General features: G+C 45.5%; 1 pseudogene; it reads right to left on the minus strand.

The window, feature by feature from the left end:
- Positions 1–2,745: 2,745 nt before the first annotated feature.
- Positions 2,746–8,761, minus strand: LOC112431482 (histone H1 pseudogene; annotated as a pseudogene).
- Between the last annotated feature and the right edge of the window lie 5,252 nt (positions 8,762–14,013).

The following is a 14,013-nucleotide window of genomic DNA, read 5'->3' on the forward strand; positions in this document are numbered from 1 at the left end:
AAAAATCATCATAAGTGATTTCGGGACTAGCGCTCAGCACGGCTTGTGCCCAGGTCAGCGCACGATCTCGTAGCAACTGAACAAAATATGAGATCTTACTCCCGTCATTAGAGAAGGCATGAGGCCGCTGGCGAAACTGGAGAGAGCACTGCATAAGAAAACCCGCACACTTCCCTACATCCCCTGAAAACAGCTCAGGTGTGGGGAGATAAAACTCACACACAGCCGGGACCGGAACCAGTGAGGCAGTACGTACTGCGGAGCTTGATGACGCCTGGGTGGGTTCGCTGGTAGGCGAGGGTTCCGGCAATGGAGTGCGCTGAGCAGCTGCTAGCGTTAAGGCAGCGACATTCTCGCTGAGGTGAACAAGCATTCGCTCGTGGCGTTGTAAGATCGCTTCCAGTGTGACCGGGGTGGAGGGAGACGGGGAGGAAGCTGAATCTGCTGAGTCCATGGTGGCTGGAATATTCTGTCACGGGGGTGGAACGGACTCAGGCGCAGACTGAGGTAGCACAGTTCAACGACACTTTATTAATCACACTGGTGCGCTATATACACGTGAAGGGAGGGGGGAAACACCAGGGTCCCGGGGATCAATAGGCTGGGGAGACACACTTCTTCGCACTCGCTCTGCTCCTCGTCCAAACAGTCTCCACACAAGCAGCTCAGCTCACTCTCCTACTCACGGGGTCCAGGAGTCACAAAAGGGCTGATCCAGGTAAACCTGTTTACACAGACGAGGGTAAGTCGAAGGCAAACACGGGAACAGTAGAATCGCAAGGAAGCCAGGCAATACTAACGAGAGTTACTCAATATTCCAGCGACGAATAGCTCAGAGCCCCAGCCTTAAGAGCCAGAGATCTGCAATTCGCTCGAGATCAGCTGCAGGTGCGTGGGCCAAGGGCAGGAGCCCAATCAGAGCTCCGCCCAGGCAGACAGGTAGGAGAGAGAGAGCGAGAGAAAAACAACAAACACTTGTGGCCACACTGGGCTGGCCGGGGAGGCACAGGGACCATGACATCGCCAGACAGAACACACTCCAGCTCGCGATTCTCTTTCCGGCCCAATCAATGTGAGGGTTATGTTTCTGTAGCCAGGGGTAACCTAAGATAAGCGGGGTGTCAGGAGCGGGAAAAGTGAAAAAGGAAAGCTGCTCCTGGTGGTTTCCTGATGCGACTGACTGTACTGGCGCGGTTTGGTGGGTGATATAAGCAAACACTTGATTATTCAATGTGGACGCAGGGATGGGCGGCTCGAGTGGAGCAAGAGACACCGCTAACTTCTTAGCCAGTCTCTCATCCATGAGGTTCTGTTCCGCCCCAGAGTCCACCAGCGCGGAGCATGTAAAGGTCTGGTTATCAGTCACGAGGGTAACGGACAGTAATAATCGGGGTCTAGTAGTGCTTAAAGTGCTGCCCACCCGTATCCCCGGACTTACCGGTGGGCCGGGTCGTTTGGGCGGACCGGGCAAACAGCGATGCGGTGACCGGGCCTCCCACAGTACAGGCATTCCCCAGCCCGAAATCGGCGTTCCCTCTCCTCCGGAGAAAGCCGAGAGCGGCCGATCTTGTGGAGAAGGGAAATTATTTTACTGCTATTGTTAAATAATTGTCATTATTACCATTGCATTAATAATATAATCTGGAGTTTATATTGCATTCAGGGGTTGAACAGTGTGTGTCTTTCAGAAAGACTAAGTTGCAGGCTGACAGGAAGTTGCAGGTTTGCAGAGTGTGCCTTTTGCAGAACTGAAACCGAAAGCAGAAGCAGGAAGTTATTTTGAGCAGCAGTATGATCATTGCTTTAACAATGTAACAGATAGCTTTAAGAAGGCCTTAAGATGCTTATGCACACAGTTATTATGTTTAGTAGAGGTTCTTGATTAAAACATTTATTTAGTAAAAGTCATATCCATAGTTTCAGTTCGATTATTATACATACGAGAGTGGTTTCTGTCTCTCTGTCTGGTGAGGGGTCAGGAGCTAGTCGCGAGGTGAAACAGGGTGCAATTGTGGTTAGCACACAGACGCAGACACACACACACTTTTAGCTAGATTCATTTATGGGGGAAAGTTTAATTATGTTTTGCTGATGTTGCAAAGAGCAGTTTGTCGCAGAACTGCTGCTGAGGTGTTAAGATGACAAGCGAGCATCCGGCAGTGACAGGATGCACCTGTTATGAAGATGGAAGACGATGTTCTTTTAAACTGTGTTAAAAGGTCATTGTGGTTTTGATTTGACGTATGTATATATCCTGTCTGTGACGTATGAAGGGGCGTCAGTAATTCAAACCCTGATGCTATAAAAATCTGTGTATGCTCTGATTAAGTCGAGGACTACTGGCTGTCTGCGTACAGAGTGTCTTCCCACACGTGTGTTCATTGAAATCATTGTTTGACCAAGACCTACTGGACCATGGGTGGTGTGTACTGATAGGTTTGTAGCATAAACCTATTCGCTGGAACGTTAAGACAATATAATTACACTGCTAAGCAAGACACAAGTAGGCAAAGTTCTTCATGTTACTCGTGCACGGGAGAGAACCGGACAACCGCTTGACTCCAGTTGGTCTCGTCCGTTCTCCCGTATCACTGTCCTTTTATTGAGGTTACATGAATATGCATAAGTTCATTAACATATGACGTCTACATACACAAAGAGTACCTTGCCTGTGTGTGTGTGTGTGTGTGTGTGTGTGTGTGTGTGTGTGTGTGTGTGTGTGTGTGTGTGTGTGTGTGTGGGGAGACTGCTGATCAAAGGGTCAAACATCCTTGGTCAGGAAGAGGGTAGCCTCCCCCTCACCCTAGATGGTTCATCCTAGATAACACGGTGAGGAAGTCCTGCAGTTCATCTAAACAAAGAGCACTTAGACTAGAACAGACGCAACTACGTTAATCCTACCATAAAATAATAAGACACGGTATGACCTCTCATGCTCCCAAAGTGCTGTCTAATACACACAAAGTTTGCAGACTATCAAGGATCAAAACCTCTACCAATCTACAACTAATTACAAAACTCTAAGCATATATAAGTAAATATTTCTAAGCATAAATGACAATCAACAATACAAATCTAACATTTCCCCCCTTTTTGACCTTTATGCCTGAAAAGTTCCCAGGTATGAATACCTCATGTCTGACAGTTTCAATGCAAACGTTTTTATACTCAGCATATGTCAAATCACCCTAAATTACTGAAAAGGTACACAGTACAACAAATGTATTAGCAGTTATCCCATTCATTGAGCTCATCTCATGGCAAACTGCATCTTACGAGCAAACAAAGAAATTGTTAATTTAATAGTGAAAATAAAAAAGTAACATTTTCAAAAACATCTCAGCTTGGTAATGCTTCCTCCAGGTGTGCACATCACATGCCTCTCTGCAGAGTGGTTTGAGTTCTGCAGGGCATCATGAATGTCTCTTCCAGTTGTTTCCATCGTTGTCCATAGGACCAGAGTCCAAATGTATGTAGAATAAACATTCAAACATACCAGTTGGTTTTGTTGTTTGTCAACATGGTTCTCAGCTATTTCCAAAGCTGCAGACCTCTCAGCACTCTAGTTTTATGGCCTCCCATTACCTCACTTCAGGCCTTCGTCCTGTGAGGGGGATATTTATGACTCCTTCATTGTCCTTCATTGTCCATACTCTGCAGAAAACACCTCTGTGGAAAGGGTGAAGGGTTGTCTTACTGCTATTATGATCCCAGCAGCCTTCAGAGTGTCATCGTATGCACAGTACAGTGGCACAGCGTTAGGTGATGTTCATAGGAAACTGCTGTCATCACCACCATAGCTTCTGGTTCCTGTGCTTTTCACAGAATCATGATGTCATCCTCGAACTCCTTCTACGCTGTCGATGGAGCTTGGCACGCTCCTCATCCCCTGAGTGTTTATGTTCCAACGCTGCTGAAGGTTTAAGGCAGAGCACGTCGTACACCTTAGTCGTCTTCCTCAGCGTCAATATTGAATCTTTCATTGTATTTAAAATCTTGCTGTGGGAAGTCTCCTCTTGATTTCCTGGAAGCTCAGTAGCATGTCTGCTGTGCTGAAGATGATCTCTGATCCTCCTGAAGCCTCTCTCCCATCTTGTGGACGATCCTCTCCTCTATTTTGCAGGCAGTTTCATGGTCCTTGCTGTGGCTCCAAGGTCTGATCTCATGATGGGCCCCAACCAGCTTGATCTTTGACCTCAACCACTGCCTGGTCCTGTCAGCTATGCGCTTCTCACTGGGCCTCTGAAGATTTCTCAGGAGATTACTGCTGCACCTGTATTTCCTTGCTAGGAAGACAAACTATTTGGAGAGTATGTCAACAATCATCAAACCACATTCTTTAGTTCAGTGAACTTCACTTATAGGCCATCAAAGCCTCATCTGAACATGGGTGCACCACTTGCATAGGTTTAATATTTGTAAATAAACGGCTAATCACACAAATCACTGCAACAATAATAAAAAACATTGTTTCATGTTAATCCTGGACCCCTCCTCTTGACGCATGGACACACCCATGCGTCAACTCACCAAACCTGGATTCCTGTCTTAAAGAAAAAGATTAGCTAGATCATATCCCAGGCAACATCAGGGCATCTCCTCCCCTGGAGCAGCACCACCCTGGACCTATAATCCTGCAACGAAAATGTTAGCGTGTTTTGCATATTAAGTTTGCTTAACACCTGGCTCTCCCAGGAGCCTGCATACACACCATCATGGCCTGGAAAACAAAATCTGGAAGTAAAATCAAACTCCATACCTGTAAACAATTGTATCATAAGGACAAGAAGCATTCAACATCAGCAAGACAAGTGTCATGTGCAGGTTTTCTCAAATCAGTAAACTACAATCATTTTCATAAGTCGCCTCAGACATGGATCATCCCATGTACTCAGGCAACATTAATGTAATCGGTGACTGCTCTTAAGCAAAGTCACTCCACTTATATATTACTATGGGCTCAAAAGTGGCCAGCTAATGAGCCCATATCAAACTATCCCAGAAACACTGTATCTCTTATTTGTTTTACTCATGTCACTTGTCCGTTTCAGCTGAATCTTCCACAGCATTCTCAAAGAAACTAACATTAGCAATGCACATTGACTGTAGTCAGACAGAGGTCAGACACAGGTCAACAGGTTCCAGAGGTGCCATAAAAACACCATAAAGTCAACCCTAGCTGTGGAAAGAAGTAACACCAGTTCTCAACACAGGAAATTTCACACATGTTATTCACATTATCAAAGTAACCTTCACATTTTCCCATCAACACAATGCAACAGCATCACCACTCATAACCTGTAAACACAGTTTTCCTCACACATAAACCCAGAAATCCTGTAGTAGGAAAAAACATCAACCAGTTGTCCTGGTATAAATCGCATCATCAATTCACATGAAGAACTGGCATGCTGCAAGAAAAGAAAATGCAAATATTAGCGCTTGCGCAGGCGTATGCATACTTTGTCACAGTTATCTCTGTGAGCAACTCAAGCCTATGAATAACACACCTGATAAATGCACAGACACAGAAAATGGCATTTAAAAGGTTAAATCATCATGCAACCTCGAGTGTTGCTGTCATCTTTCTGCTCCTGTAAAAGGAAACACATGGGTTCATCTGCACCTTTGTCAGGTGGGGGTTAGCTTCACACAATCATGTTCAGTCAGTCAGTCAGTTATTTTAAAATTCTTACTCATTCACTCAGTGGTTCCTTCTTTTGCTAATTGTGGAAATTATCATCGCATTCGTTTCCACGCTCAGCAAAACGACGTTATTTCAAAAAGAAAAATAATTTAGACTGGATTTCCTCGTTGAATCCTTTTTGGGGGGGACTCTCATTTCCTAATTGTCCCAAATAAGTGGCTTTCTCCTGAACCCATTTTAAATGTGGAGAAACTCACTTGCAACAATTTTCTTGACGACGTGTAACGCTTTTAATTCCCGACTTGCAGATCTGCTCAAAGAAAAGAAATTCACAAGCAAAAATCAGTGCTTGTTCAAAAATGAAAAATAAAAAATAACAGAGATTATCAAACCAAACTCTCAGTGCACTGTGAAAGTATCAAAATAAAAAGGCCTTGTTAAGTCATGACACAAACTCCTCATCATCTTCACAACAGGAGAAGAATCATCAGCTAGATTCACTCCAAACCAACCATCAACTGCACAACACACAACATAACCCTAATGTCATATTAGCTATGAGTTTAATCACCCGGTCTGTGCTCTTCACTCATTTAAGCCACAGATCTATTTTATTCAATTTTTCCTTTTTCCCTTCATCATAAAACATGTGACATGCTGTCATGCACTTCACAAAAGACGTTTGTTCTGATGTATTCAGAGTTGTGTATCTAAATACAGGATTCACTCGCACATCAAAACAGGAAACTCAGTGTTTTAGAGTCTCCACTCAACACACAACAACTCCAACACATCTCATTCACTCGTGCTAGAATTCAGTCACCTTTCATTAATCTAAAACCGATCAACTAATTTGCATATCAGCTATTAACCCACTAAGTTGACAGGACGACAGAAAAGCATGTTCAAAATAGTATCACAAAAGACAATTTCCCTCATACAGTAAATTACATGTGCTGCCTCAATCAAGCAGGAAGCTTCTCCCAATTTACCATTTTAACAACTAAATTTATTGTCTGATCACTGGTTGGTCAAACCAGGATCTTTTTTCCCACAAAAGTTAAACTGTTGTCCTGCAACCTGGAGAGTCAATTTTTTGCATTGGATACATTCAGTATTTAATAACAAGTGTCTGCTAAATTGACACTAATTTAACACTGATGAAAGATAACAAGCTAATTTTCATTGCATGGGTGTTTGTGTTATTAGGCAGGTCTAATGCATGTCTGTGGAGCTGCATCTCCAGCAGAGCATGTTCTTAAAGCTGCCTTTCCTACACATTTCTCTGCTATTATTTAATCATTTCTTAACTAATGTGCTATGAGTCTTCATGAGTCATTTTGTGTTTGGAATTGTTAGTAGGGTTAATGCATGTTCTGCTTGTGTGTGTGTGTGATTTTGTATATGTTTCTATTTTCGCAATGTTTCAGACTCCGTCTCAATTTTCCAACTTAAGCAGTCAGTTTTCTTTTCCCCAGGTTTGCTAACCCAAATTTTGATTTCCCACATTAAATAATTCCTATGTGTTCTCACCTAGTCTTCTCACTCTGTTGTCCTCTCACTCTTTTGTCCTCTCCCACTTCAACAGTCCCGGCAGTTCTCCTTCAGCTTTGTCCTGTCTAGTAGCTGAAGTGCTGCTGCTGCCTTCTTGGGCGACTTCTTAGCAGCTGCTGCCGGTTTCTTGGCTTTGGCCGCGGCGGGCTTCTTGGCTTTGCTCTCAGTAGCCTTGTTCATCTTGAAGGATCCGGAGGTCCTGGTGCCCTTGGTCTGCACCAGAGTGCCCTTCGCCACCAGGCTCTTGATGGCGGTCTTGACACGGGCCTTGTTCTTGTCCACATCGTAGCCTCCGGCAGCCAGAGCCTTCTTGAGAGCGGCCACAGACAGGCCGTTGCGCTCCTTGGAAGCGGCCACGGCTTTCACAATCAGCTCGCCCACGCTGAGGCCGACCTTCTTGGGCTTGGAAGTCATCGTCTTCTTCTTTTTGGCCTGAACCTCGGCGCAGGGCGTGTTTATGATGGAGCCTTTCCCACCACAGCGCTGGCACGTTGAACGCATCATGAAGGGTCCATTTCTTTCATGTCGCTAGCCGCATGTGGCTTGCCCAAGTCACTCAGTCCTTTTTGAGCATTTCAACATGCTGCCGCCGCAGACCCTGGCCTCAGATCCAGCAAGTTTAGCGCGCTGATCTCCAAAAAAGTCCCGAAGGCCAGAAAGACGTCAAATAAGTGTCTCGTGCTGAGAACTCAAACAAAAACTCCTCTTCACGCTGCCATCTTGCTCGCCCCTCCGTGAAATTCAACCAATCAGACAGGAAGATGGGTTTGCTTTCTTCTTCTGCTGCTGTTTATCCACATTGCTGCTGCTTTGCTGGGACTTTTTGTGCTCAGGACTTGCTGCTGTCTCTTTATCATGGAGCTGCATTTCTTATCTTCAGGGAGGAGTGAGCTCGCTTGTGAGGTTGAGAAACACATGGCACTGTAAATAAGTCAGCCAGAAACTTGGCCTGCATGTTTCCAATGGTGTTAAACTATAACTTTCTTCCGACTGCTGCATGTGGAAAATTGATTCAGGTCTGCTTTTCACCTGAAAATGACAAACTAAGACATGTTCATTATTATCATCACTGCTTAATCAACACACATCTCTCTCTCTCTCTCTCTCTCTGTGTTTGTGTGAACAATCCTTTCTTAAAAGCAGAAAATGACATTGTAGTTGTTTTTCGGCTGATCAACACAAAACCTTTTTCCTATGATTATTTTTCATCTACAATATAAATTCTCTCTCTTTTTCACTCTTCTTTTTTTTTTTTTTTAAATAGCTGGTGACCTGCAAAATCACCGCTCTCACTCACAATCAGAGGCAATCACTTTTGCACAGTGCACAAAAACACTGTGATGTCAGACACATTCACACTCACTTTTTCATCTGCATAAATAAACCATATGGCTGGAGATATGTGCCATGGTGATCCATAAGCATGATCACCAGTTTATTTAATTATTTTTAATCCAACAAAACAAATAAACAAAAACATGATGCTGATGCTACACACACACACGAGTCAAGGTGCAGAAAAACTGCTCATGGAAACGCTGCACACTCTCTGTTTCCCTCTCTTTGAGTAGGTCTCAGACAGTTCTTGATCTGATAATGTGTGGCTTGCTCATCAGCTCAAAAAACAAAAACAAAACTGCAACGCGACATCACACAGTGGTTGCATGCTCTGCCCACAGTGGCAAAGTCTTACACTTACATATTCAACACAGCTTCTCCATCATGTATTTTTAGATGTTTCATACAGGGTTGAGCATATTAGTTGTTTTCACAGGTGTGCTCTATATCTCAACAATGGCTCATAATAAGACGACCGTCTTCCACACAGGTCAAGTGCCTCTATGCACTTCATGAGTTTAAATATTTACCTATATCACTTCACCTCACATGTCATTGTACTGAATTTAAGCAACCACAAGCTTAATGTAGATTACTTTTAACAACTATCCACCTCAATTAAATCTATGGTCTGGCACACAGGCTGCTGTCGATCAGGGCAAGCTACAGAATAAACATTGTGTCAGCAAGGGGTGGGGGGAAAGCCATTCACCAGAGCATATCTTAAGTGCTGCTGATGTGGGCTGGCCTTCTCCACAGCTCTCCAAGGCTGGTGTGTTTTCTGAAAACTTCTAACATTTGAATCTCTTCCATTTATAAGCCTGCGATTAACCGCACGGCTCAGGTCCGCGTGACCGCGCTCGCGTGAACCCGCGCAGCTGTGGAGCCGTCGCTCTCTCTCTTTTTTACATAAATACTTTGTGCTGCCAGGAGCAAAGTCCAGCACAAACGTCTGTCTCCCTCCGACTCACTCTTGGTTGCTTAGAAACCCATGATAACAACAACAGTCGGTGTCACAGACCACATGTTCTGCTCCGCACACACAACAACAACAACAACGACGACGACAATGACAACAACACAAAATAGGCCTACTGTCCAGCACAATCTGGACCCCGCGGAACTTCTCAACACCCCACTGAGCGGTGGAGAACTCACAACAGTACCCCACACAGCGGTCTGTATTTCGCCCCACTAAGACGGCGAACCAAAAAAAGTTCGAACTGCGCAACTCTGCGACTTAATGCTTCTGTACAAAAAACCCCACTGAGCGGCTTTGTACATCGCCCCACTTAGACGGCGAATTTTAGCCCCACTAAGCGGCCACGGACAACGCCCCACTGAGCGGCGAAGACGTAATTTTAGCCCCACTAAGCGGCCACGGACAACGCCCCACTGAGCGGCGAAGACGTACAGTTATAGAGTTGGACTCTAAACTTACTCGGTGTTGCTTAGCGTGTAATATCAGCCTCGAATCCCGCCAATCGCCATTCGTCGAGGAGAAAAGACATACAGCGAATCCACAGGAACTTCCTGGCTGACGTCAGTCTTTCAGCGTGTCCCTCCTCCCCTCGGTGAATGCGATTCCAGGGCTCCGGCATCGAAGGACCAATTAATGATAGGTTTGTAGCATAAACCTATTCGCTGGAACGTTAAGACAATATAATTACACTGCTAAGCAAGACACAAGTAGGCAAAGTTCTTCATGTTACTCGTGCACGGGAGAGAACCGGACAACCGCTTGACTCCAGTTGGTCTCGTCCGTTCTCCCGTATCACTGTCCTTTTATTGAGGTTACATGAATATGCATAAGTTCATTAACATATGACGTCTACATACACAAAGAGTACCTTGCCTGTGTGTGTGTGTGTGTGTGTGTGTGTGTGTGTGTGTGTGTGTGTGTGTGTGTGTGTGTGTGTGTGTGTGTGGGGAGACTGCTGATCAAAGGGTCAAACATCCTTGGTCAGGAAGAGGGTAGCCTCCCCCTCACCCTATGGTTCATCCTAGATAACACGGTGAGGAAGTCCTGCAGTTCATCTAAACAAAGAGCACTTAGACTAGAACAGACGCAACTACGTTAATCCTACCATAAAATAATAAGACACGGTATGACCTCTCATGCTCCCAAAGTGCTGTCTAATACACACAAAGTTTGCAGACTATCAAGGATCAAAACCTCTACCAATCTACAACTAATTACAAAACTCTAAGCATATATAAGTAAATATTTCTAAGCATAAATGACAATCAACAATACAAATCTAACATGTACTCTCCTTCCTCAATTTTGAATCTTAACATTCTGCATGGGTTCGGGCGGGGGAGGCGACGGAGAGCGCGCACACGCAGCCGTGGGCGGGGGCGGAGAAACACGGATCCCGGGGCGCAATACGGAGCCCATAGGCTTAAGCCGCCGCTCGGCATCCCTCTCCCGCAGGCGTCTATCGATCCTACGGGTGAGGGAAGCCAATTCTTCGAAGGATTTAGTTTCCTCGTGAAAAGCTAGTTGGTCCGTCATCTGGTCGGTTAGTGACCGTAAAAAAAACCCACGGAGGGCCGAATCGGGCCAACCCACGGCGACCGCTCTGGTACGGAACTCGACTAGGTACTCCGCGATACTGCGCCGCCCCTGACGGAGCCCCAGCAACTTCTGCGTGGCGTCATCCTCTGAGACCGGAGGGGAGAACATAGCCCGGAACTCCTCCAGGAAATCATCGTAATCGCAATCACGAATGGAGTGAGAGGTTAAGTAGGCCTCAGCCCACGCTAAAGCGCGTCTCCGTAACAAACCCACGAAATAGGAGATCTTAGCTGCATCCGTGGGGAAGGCGTGTGGCGTGCGGCTGAAGAACAAGGAGCATTGAAAGAGGAACCCCCCACACAGGCCTAACTCCCCGTGGAAGGGCTCCAAAGGCGGAGGCGAAACGCTGCGGAGCACGGGGTCGGGCGGCTTGGTTCGCAGCTGTTCCTGAGTGTCACTGAGCTCTTGGCAGCGGTCTAGGAGGGATTGGAGCTGCTGATCGTGGCGACCGAGAATAGCGCCCTGTTTATTAATGGCGGAGCGGAGTGGATCTGCTGGGTCCATACTGGCCAGTCCGTACTGTCATGAACCGAAGTTCCACGCACAAGCTGGACCCAGGAGCAGAACACACACACAGTGGTACGAGAGAACAAAAAATAAACTTTATTATAACTGAGGGTGTGCCGGGAGGGTAGAAGGGAAAAAACGCACGGAACCAGAGAAACCGAGGGACCAGGAGGCGAGTCGCGCTGGAACGCCGAGAGCGGGACTGTGGAAGGCTGAAACAGAAAAAGGAAAAAGGATTATTGGGGTGCGGGGAAAACGGCAGCATACGAGGGGAGGTAGAGTACGCGTCTTACGATGATAGCGGGGCCGAGGGAACCGGAGGGAGGGGTGAGCGTCCGTGGGAAGAAGCTCCAGAAAGGTCGAGGCAGCTGGGGCTGATCGTGATCCAAATTTCCGGATGGGCAGGTGGACAGGCTGGTGGCTCAAACACGCCGAGCTGTGATCTGAGTACACAGGGCAGAGTTAGTGTTAGTTCACACGGATAGGTTTGCATAAGGGCTTTCCCGCAGGTGTACGTTACCGCTGAAGGACGATTACGGACTGGCGTGGAGCAGCAGGCTAGGCAGGATTAAATAGTCCACCTGGTGATCGCCTGGGATGGGATGCAGGTGTGGAGTTAGCAGCCACGCCCACGGGAGTGGGCATCCCATCAGCACCTCGGACGCCGGGCCACGGACCATGACAGGGATAGGAAGCTTGAAACAGACGTTTCTACACTGTGTCGACCTGAGAGGTTTCTAAACACTTACTCCAATAATACTTGAAAGCGCTCAGGGCACATGACTATGGCTAACCGGGGATTTTTGTTTGCATGATTACTGCCAGATAAGAGGAGGCGAGAGAGAGAGACTGCTGGGAGTGCTCATTTCACTTTTTCCACTTTCAACAGAGCATTTTATTTGGTGTAACATGGGACCTTTCCCCCTCATTATAATCCGATATTTACATACTGCGCTGCTATAAACAATATGCAGGATATCTGCTTCTTAAAAATTTTAATGGCAATGAAGTTTTTTCTTCCTTTTTTTTTATTCCCACTGAGGCTTCTGCTGCTTTACAGTGTGTAGAACAAACCTGATGACACAAACACCTGGAACACTAAAGGCGACCATAGCTTGGGGGACTGGGAGCAAAAACTGAAGCCAACCGATTGTCACGGATCACTGTCTTTAATGGTCCCAATCAGAGATGGGCAGTAACGCGTTACAAGTAACGCCAGATACTTGTAACGCCTTCCTGTAAGCTCTGTGCTCACAGGAAGCAAAAAAAAAAGATCAGACTTGTGAAACAGAAAGTAAATTGTTTGTAAATTATGTAGACATTAGTAAAAGGTTTTTGCTTGTGGTCAAATTGCTTTGGATTTTGAAACACAGTGTAGATTGAAACACACATTTATGAGTCAGGAGTTACACATACATCTGAAGTGTTACGAAATCAGTTTTACCCTGGTTCTTTTATTCCTCAAGGCATCCAGACACCGGAACTCAGTAGTTATTTCACAAAACCTTTATTCATCTTTATTTATCTTTATTTAAGCATGCACCTTCTAGAAAGGAAGATGTGCAAGGACGGTGTCCATCTGCAAAATCTTCACTCCTTTGTTAGTTACAGCCAGCTTTATAGAAGTGACCCCATCATAAAACCCTTGGTGTCCTGCAAACTCTGTGTGTCTGTGTGTATGCACAAGCACATGAGCGCCAGTGTGTGCACGTACCCGTATGTCTATGTGAGTGCACGTGAGTGACTGTATGCGCGTACATGTGTGTGTCTGTCAGTGCACGTAAGTGAGTGTGCATGTAGGTGTAGGTGCGTCGTAACAGTTAAAGCACTGTGTGTGTCTCTGTGTACGTGACTTCCTGCTGGTCATAAAAGTCCATCTCCCTTCCAGACCACAGTTATCCAGTTACAAATGTTGAGACCCCCACCCAGGTATCCTCTGGAGAATTTCCACTCAGCATTAACTCCTCTTTGTCTTACTTTCACAGCTCAAACTGGGGGAGGATCTCCTAAAATCTACTCCTAAGTTCATGACACAGTCAGGCCTTTATTTATATCCAGGGCAGTGTCAGTGTCTCACAATTCTACATCCTACATCTAACACATTCCTAAACTCTAAAATAGATTAGATTAGATTAGATAGAACTTTATTAATCCCTCGGGTGGGTTCCTCTGGGAAATTCGATTTCCAAAAAAGCACAGCACCGACAGAAGTTACAGAATATTATATATATATATATATACATACACACACATATATATATAAATACAGAGACAATATAAATAAAATATACGAAGGGGATAAATAGAATAAATAGGAATAAAAAAATAAAAATACAAGTGAATTGCACATTTCAAGTATTGAGTCTATTGCACTGTTGACTATTTA

This window comes from Maylandia zebra, unplaced genomic scaffold (assembly GCF_041146795.1).
Source record: "Maylandia zebra isolate NMK-2024a unplaced genomic scaffold, Mzebra_GT3a scaffold02, whole genome shotgun sequence".
NCBI classification, from domain to species: Eukaryota; Metazoa; Chordata; class Actinopteri; order Cichliformes; family Cichlidae; genus Maylandia; species Maylandia zebra.